The sequence below is a fragment of the Bombina bombina genome, chromosome 7, assembly GCF_027579735.1.
Source record: "Bombina bombina isolate aBomBom1 chromosome 7, aBomBom1.pri, whole genome shotgun sequence".
Lineage (NCBI taxonomy): Eukaryota > Metazoa > Chordata > Amphibia > Anura > Bombinatoridae > Bombina > Bombina bombina.
Genome location: NC_069505.1, coordinates 285,376,226 through 285,385,180, shown reverse-complemented (window position 1 = coordinate 285,385,180; position 8,955 = coordinate 285,376,226).

Genomic DNA, 8,955 nt, shown 5'->3' with positions numbered 1-8,955 from the left:
ATATTCACATACATGCAAATATACACACAGACGCACACATATAAAAATATGCACATACATGCAAATATGCACACAGGGGCACCCACATACAAATATGCACATACATCTAAATATACACTCAGGCACACACACATACAAATTGTATACTTACAAGCATACACACATGCAAATATGTATACACACAGGCATACACACATACAAATATGTATACACACAGGCATACACACATACAAATATGTATACACACAGGCATACACACATACAAATATGTATATACACAGGCATACACACATACAAATATGTATACACACAGGCATACACACATACAAATATGTATACACACAGGCATACACACATACAAATATGTATACACACAGGCGTACACACATACAGTTGTGCTCATAAGTTTACATACCCTGGCAGAATTTATGATTTCTTGGCCATTTTTCAGAGAATATGAATGATAACACAAAAACTTTTCTTTCACTCATGGTTAGTGTTTGGCTGAAGCCATTTAAATATCAATCAACTGTGTTTACTCTTTTTAAATCATAATGACAACAGAAACTACTCAAATTACCCTGATCAAAAGTTTACATACCCTGGTGATTTTGGCCTGATAACATGCACACAAGTTGACACAAAGGGGTTTGAATGGCTATTTAAAGGGATAGTCAACACCAGAATTTTTGTTGTTTAAAAAGATAGATAATCCCTTTATAACCCATTCCCCAGTTTTGCAAAACCAACACTGTTATATTAATACACTTTTTATTTCTGTGACTAACTGGTATCTAAGCATCTTCTGACCGCCCCTAATCACATGACTTTTAGTTATTATCTATTGACTTGCATTTTAGCCAATTAGTGCAGTGTCTGCCACTAGCCACAGGTGTGATCACAATGCTATCTATATGGCCTACATGAGCTTGCTCTCCCCTGCTGTGAAAAGTAAATAAAATAGAGGCAGCCTTCAAGGGCTTAGAAATTATCATATGAGCCTTCCTAGGTTTGCTTTCAACTAGAATACCAAGAGAACAAAGCAAAATTGTTGATAAAAGTAAATTGGAAAGTTGTTTAAAATTACATGCCCTATTTGAAAAATGAAAGGTTTTTTTGGACTTGACTGTCCCTTTAAGGTAACTATCCTCACCTGTGATCTGTTTGCTTGTAATTAGTGTGTGTGTATAAAAGGTCAATGAGTTTCTGGACTCTTAACAGACCCTTGCATCTTTCATCCAGTGCTGCACTGACGTTTCTGGATTCTGAGTCATGGGGACAGAAAAAAATTGTCAAAGGATCTGTGGGAAAAAGGGAGCTGAACTGTATAAAACAGGAAAGGGATATAAAAAAATATCCAAGCAATTGAGAATGCAAATCAGCAGTGTTCAAACTCTAATTAAGAAGTGGAAAATGAGGCGTTCTGTTTGATAACATACTGCATTCATCTTGCCATCAATTCTGACCAAATTTCCTGTGTCTTTGTAGCTCACACATCCTCAAAACATCAGCGATCCACCTCCGTGTTTCACATTAGGAATGGTGTACCTTTCATCACAGGCCTTGTTGACTCCTCTCCAAATGTAGTATTTATGGTTGTGGCCAAAAAGCTCAATTTTGGTCTCATCACTCCCAATGACTTTGTGCCAGAAGGTTTGAGGCTTGTCTCTGTGCTGTTTGGCGTATTGTAAGCGGGATACTTTGTGGCATTTGCATAGTAATGGCTTTCTTCTGGCGACTCAACCATGCAGCCCATCTTTCTTCAAGTGCCTCCTTATTGTGCATCTTGAAACAGCCACATCACATGTCCTGTATTTCACCTGAAGGTATTTGTGGGTTTGTCTTTGCATCCTGAACAATTTTCCTGGCAGTTGTGGCTGAAATTTTAGTTGGTCTACCTGACCGTGGTTTGCTTTCAACAGAACCCCTCATTTTCCACTTCTTTATTAGAGTTTGAACACTGCTGATTTGCATTCTCAATTCCTTGGATATCTTTTTATATCCCTTTCCTGTTTTATACAGTTCAACTAACTTTTCCCGCAGATCCTTTGACAATTCTTTTGCTTTCCCCATGACTCAGAATCCAGAATCGTCAGTTCAGCACTGGATGAAAGATGCAAGGGTCTGTCAGGAGTCCAGAAACTCATTGACCTTTTATACACACACACTAATTACAAGAAAACAGATCACAGGTGAGGATGGTTACCTTTAATAGCCATTCAAACCCCTTTGTGTCAACTTGTGTGCATGTTATCAGGTCAAAATCACCAGGGTATGTAAACTTTTGATCAGGGTCATTTGGGTAGTTTCTGTTGTCATTATGATTTAAAAAGAGTAAACACAGTTGATTGATAATAAATGGCTTCAGCCAAACAATAACCATGAGTGAAAGAAAAGTTTTTGTGTTATCATTCATATTCTCTAAAAAATGGCCAAGAAATCATAAATTCTGCCAGGGTATGTAAACTTATGAGCACAACTGTACATGCAAGTATAAACAGGCGTACACACATACAAATATGCAAATGCACACACAAACACACGTGCAAATATGCACACATGTGTACACACATACAAATATTCACATATACTGCAAATATATATACAGACACACACACACATAAATATCAGTTGTACATACCCCCCCCCACACAAATATATACACACGTAAATATACACACAGGTGTAAACACATACAAGCATGCACACACACAAATATACACACACATACACATTTGCAGACAGCTAAACACATACACACATAAACACACACACACACACACAATATGCCTATAAATGCACACAAATATACACACACAAGCATACAGTTATATTGGACATATTCATCTCCTTAAGCATATGTGTGCTCATATTATATACACATGCACATAGCACACTTAATATATACACAGACACATTTAACATACTAGGTCTTAGGTGCTAATGGTTATAAATAAAAATGGCTTTGTCTTTATTTTTTATGTCACTTTTTTCTAAAGCTTCTACAAAGGTATCATTACATTTTGACCAGGGCTTTTTTTGAGGTCATGATCACCTTAGTTATATGAAGGTGTATAATTTGCAACATCAGCTCCACCTGGTAACTGCCCCAGCTTTACCAGCAACTGGTCCAGCTGCACAATTCTGGTGTTTCTCTGTGATATTGCATCAGATGGGTGACAAGTGCTGAGTGCCTGTTACCTTTAGAAACTGTGACTGCACAGGATGATGAGCAACAAGCAGATATTCTTTGCTTAACTTCAGTAGATACAGGCAACACTGACAGTAAAGCCTGCCAGACTTAGAGAAACCTATTACAGATAAAGTATTGCAATAAACACATCTACAGAATGTCTTACTGGACAAAGCTAATAAACAAGTCACATGATAGATTAGGGTTGTTGTGACATTTACTGTGTCTTCTCTATCCGGTACCAGAGGTTAACTAGGTGTGTCTGGTGAAGGGCAAACAATACACAAAGGGGCTTCATCACAAACAGCAGTTGCAAAGGAAGCAATGTGCAGGATGAGAGCAGCCCTATCATCATGTCTCCCACAATATACTGCTCCTACCCAGACTATGTTACTGCTCATGTATTGCATCCATAACCTGCTGCTGATTAGTGATGTCGCGAACCTAAAATTTTCGGACCGCGGACTCGAACTTCTGGTATTGTTCGCGAACGCGCGAACCGCGCGAACCGCCATTGAATTCAATAGGCAGGCGAACTTTAAAACCTACAAGGACTCTTTCTGGCCACAATAGTGATGGAAAAGTTGTTTCAAGGGTACTAACACCTGGACTGTTGCATGCTGGAGGGGATCCCTGGCAAAACTCCCATGGAAAATTACATAGTTGATGCAGAGTCTGCTTTTAAGCCATAATGTGTCTAAATCAACTAACATTCACAAAGTGGCTGTCTCAAAACATCCCGGACAGAAGATAGATTGATAGTGATAGATAGGATAGATAGATATACATAGATTGATAGTTAGATAGAATCGATAGAAGAGAAATAGATAGATTTGTTAGATATATAATTACCCTAATAAATTCTAATAATCAAAAATGCGTTCTTGGACCCAACTAGCTTGTGAAAATTAATACTTTTCTTAGCACTTTAATCCCTGTTCCCCCCCCCCCCATCGGGGGAGTTCTATATGGCCTGCCAGATTACCCTGAAAAATTATAATAATAAGACATGTGGTCTGCTACCTATTTTAACGAGGTTGTGTTTTAAGTACTACCATTCTTAGCACTTTAATCTCTGTAACTCCCCCTATTTGGTGAGGTCTATACGGCCTGGATGATTACCCATACAAAATATAATAATAAGACATCTGCTCTTGGTCTGCGACCCATGGTAACTATGTTGTGTTAATTAGTAATGTCCTTCGCATTTTAATAGCTGTTACTCATACTCACCCTATCGGTGGAGGTCTATATGGCCTGCATGATTACCCTTACAAAATATAACAACCAAACATATGTTCTGGGACCCATGGTAAGTAGGTTGTGTTAAGTAGTACTGTTCTTTGCATTTTCATACCTGTTACAACACCAAATGGTGGCAGGTCTATCTGGCCTTCATGATTAGCTGCACCCAAACCCAAAAAAAAGCCGAGTGGTCTTAGACTAACACCCATGGCTAACTCTGTTGTTTCAATTAGTACTATTCTTAGCACTTTCATCCCTGTTACGGGCGGTCTACATGGCCATCATGATTAGCCGAACAAAATACTACAATCCAACCTTTGCTCAGTCTTCTTAGGCCCTTCATTGTCTGTATTTTGATAGTACAGTTCTTATTATTTTTATAGCTGATACAACACCGAATGTTGTCAGCTCTATATGGCCTGCATGATTAGCTGCACCCAATACAAAAATAAATCCAAGCGGTCTTGGATTAACACCCATGGCTAACTCTGTTGTTTCAAGTAGTACTATTCTTAGCACTTTCATCTCATCATCCCTGTTACTTCCAGGACTCTCGGTGGTGGTGGTCTACATGGCCATCATGATTAGCCTAACCAAATACTACAATCCAACCTTGGCTCAGTCTTCCTAAGGCCCTTCATTGGCTGTATTTTGGTAGTACTGTTCTTATTACTACATGGTGGTCTACATGGCCATCATGATTAGCCTAACCAAATACTACAATCCAACCTTGGCTCAGTCTTCCTAAGGCCCTTCATTGGCTGTATTTTGGTAGTACTGTTCTTATTAGTTTAATAGCTGATACGCCACCGAATGTTGTCAGCTCTATATGGCCTGCATGAATAGCCGCACCCAAAGCCAAAAAAAGCCAAGCGGTTTTGCACTAACACCCATGGCTAACTCTGTTGTTTCAAGTTCTAATATTCTTAGCTCTTTCATCTCATCATCCCTGTTACTTCCAGGACTCTCGGTGGTGGTGGTCTACATGTCCATCATGATTAGCCTAACCAAATACTACAATCCGACCTTGGCCCAGTCTTCCTAAGGCCCTTCATTGGCTGTATTTTGGTAGTACTGTTCTTATTAGTTTAATAGCTGATACGACACCGAATGTTTTCAGCTCTATATGGCCTGCATGAATAGCCGCACCCAAAGCCAAAAAAAAGCCAAGCGGTTTTGCACTAACACCCATGGCTAACTCTGTTGTTTCAAGTTCTACTATTCTTAGCTCTTTCATCTCATCATCCCTGTTACTTCCAGGACTCTCGGTGGTGGTGGTCTACATGGCCATCAGGATTAGCCTAACCAAATACTACAATCCAACCTTGGCCCAGTCTTCCTAAGGCCCTTCATTGGCTGTATTTTTGGTAGTACTGTTCTTATTAGTTTAATAGCTGATACAACACCGAATGTTTTCAGCTCTATATGGCCTGCATGAATAGCCGCACCCAAAGGCAAAAAAAGCCAAGCGGTTTTGCACTAAAACCCATGGCTAACTCTGTTGTTTCAAGTTCTACTATTCTTAGCTCTTTCATCTCATCATCCCTGTTACTTCCAGGACTCTCGGTGGTGGTGGTCTACATGGCCATCATGATTAGCCTAACCAAATACTACTACAATCCAACCTTGGCTCAGTCTTCCTAAGGCCCTTCATTGGCTGTATTTTGGTAGTACTGTCATCCTTTTGAATAAAAGATTACAGTAAAGGCATTGATTTTAGAAACCCACAGATCATTATTTGCAACCGTGAATTTAGAAAAAAAAATTGATTACACACCCGTCACACTTATTTATGCTCAGGCCTTTTTAATACGAGGGTCCCGGAGCCTCAACCGAAACAACAGCATGAAAGAGGAGATATGTCATCCTTTTGAATAAAATATTACAGTAAAGGCATTGATTTTAGAAACCCACAGATCATTATTTGCAACCGTGAAATTAGAAAAAAACATTGATTACACAGCCGTGACACTTATTTATGCTCAGGCCTTTTTAATATGAGGGTCCCGGAGCCTCAACCGAAACAACAGCATGAAAGAGGAGATATGTCATCCTTTTGAATAAATGATTACAGGAAAGGCATTGATTTTAGAAGCCCACAGATCATTATTTGCAACCGTGAAATTAGAAAAAAACATTCATTAGACAGCCGTGACACTTATTTATGCTCAGGCCTTTTTAATACGAGGGTCCCGGAGCCTCAACCGAACAACAGCATGAAAGAGGAGATATGTCATCCTTTTGAATAAAAGATTACAGTAAAGGCATTGATTTTAGAAACCCACAGATCATTATTTGCAACCGTGAATTTAGAAAAAAAAATTGATTACACACCCGTCACACTTATTTATGCTCAGGGCCCTTTTTAATACGAGGGTCCCGGGAGCCTCAACCGAAACAACAGCATGAAAGAGGAGATATGTCAATCCTTTTGAATAAAAGATTACAGTAAAGGCATTGATTTTAGAAACCACAGATCATTATTTGCAACCGTAAATTAGAAAAAAAACATTGATTACACAGCCGTGACACTTATTTATGCTGAGGCCTTTTTAATACGAGGGTCCCGGAGCCTCAACCGAAACAACAGCATGAAGAGGAGATATGTCATCCTTTTGAATAAAAGATTACAGGAAAGGCATTGATTTTAGAAACCCACAGATCATTATTTGCAACCGTGAAATTAGAAAAAAACATTGATTACACAGCCGTGACACTTATTTATGCTCAGGCCTTTTTAATACGAGGGTCCCGGAGCCTCAACCGAAACAACAGCATGAAAGAGGAGATATGTAATCCTTTTGAAAAAAAGATTACAGTAAAGGCATAGATTTTAGAAACCCACAGATCATTTATATACCGTGTAATAGAAAAAAACATTCATTAGACACCGGTTACACTTATTTATCCTCAGGCCTTGTTATATACGAGGGTCCCGGAGCCGCAACTGAAACAACAGCATGAAAGAGGGACATAGTCAATCTTTTTTAATTATAGATTACAGGAAAGGCATTGATTTTAGAAACACTGAGATAATTACTTGCAACCCGGGAAATAAAAAAAAACATTGAACAGACACCCAGTACACTTTATTATCCATAGGCCTTTTCAGCAGAGGCTCCAGGACCCTCAACAAAAACAAGAGCAGGGAGCTTGGGCATAGGAGTACAATGGAGTGTGACAATAATAATCTGAAGGTGAAGATTAGCATAGTTGTGGCATTTTAATTTTGTTATCGTGGGAACTTAGTACTTGCCATGACCTTGCTCTGGTGAATCCATATCGCAAATGTGTTATTTAAGGCACTGTTTGTCTAATTTTTTTGAATATCAAGCATTTGGTAAATGAAGCTCAACTTAAGGCTGGTGAGAAACGACCTTTTCTTCTGTTTGCAAATGTTGTGGCTCTGGACAAACATGTGAATAAGGGGCCATCAAGCCATATTCTGCACGCAACCCCCTTTTGATGATTGACGATAAACATGTGTCACCTGCAAGCAGAGCTCGTTACATCTGTCTAAATCATCTTCCTGGTATGGACAGGCCACTGTTTTCCCACAGCAAGTACGAATTTTGAAATACAAGATTGTCTTGAGTATGGTAGGAAACCAAAGTTTATTTAATTCTGTACTATCTATCACCACAAAAAATGAACTTCTTGAAGCAACAAAAATGCCAGCAATTTCATGTGCTTATGGATGACAAGGACGTCATGTCCTTTGGTGGCACAGAGATGGAGACGATTTTTGCCCTCCCTATACACTACCCAGATGTCTCAAACATCACCAGAAACACAATACAGCCACTCTTGTGAAGTTCCTGGAGTGTTCCGGTAGCCATCCTCCTTTGCGCTCCTAAGGAATACTTTAATCAGTGTTTTTTGTATACATCCGACAACAGCTTCGGAGACTGTGGTGACGCACATGTTATTTACTGTTGTTCCAGCTGTGGCAATATCAATTGGCATGAAAAAAGTTAAGATTTGTGGGTTGGGGAGCCTATAGCTGTTAAGGTAGGACGTGTGTTTGAGGAGCTCCAGGTCTTACAAGTTACTTTGGAGTTAGTTTTCAACCTTAATTTAATTTTCTTTTTGGATTCATAGTCACACTTTCTGGGGCTATCCAAGAGGAGCCTGGTAAAAGCAGTAGTAGTCACCCCTTATATCAACGGGTACCGAGACCTGTTTTTTGCCTTTCCAATATTGCGCCGTAAGCCAAACTAATCCTGAATGAAAAAAAAATAAATTTAAATTTGAACTAGTGACGCACATTTTATGCACGCTGTGGCAATTGCAATTTGCAATAAAAATAATCTGCTAACAACAACCACTACCTACGACCACACCTGACTCCTGAAGTCATGCTTCAGTTATTAAGTCAAGTTAAATAGATTTTTTTTTTTTTATGCTCAGCAGAGGCTCCAGGACCTCGACAAAACCAGCAGCAGGAAAGAGGACATATGGCATCCTTTAGAAAAAATTATTATAGGAAAGGCATTGATTTCAGAAACACAGAGATC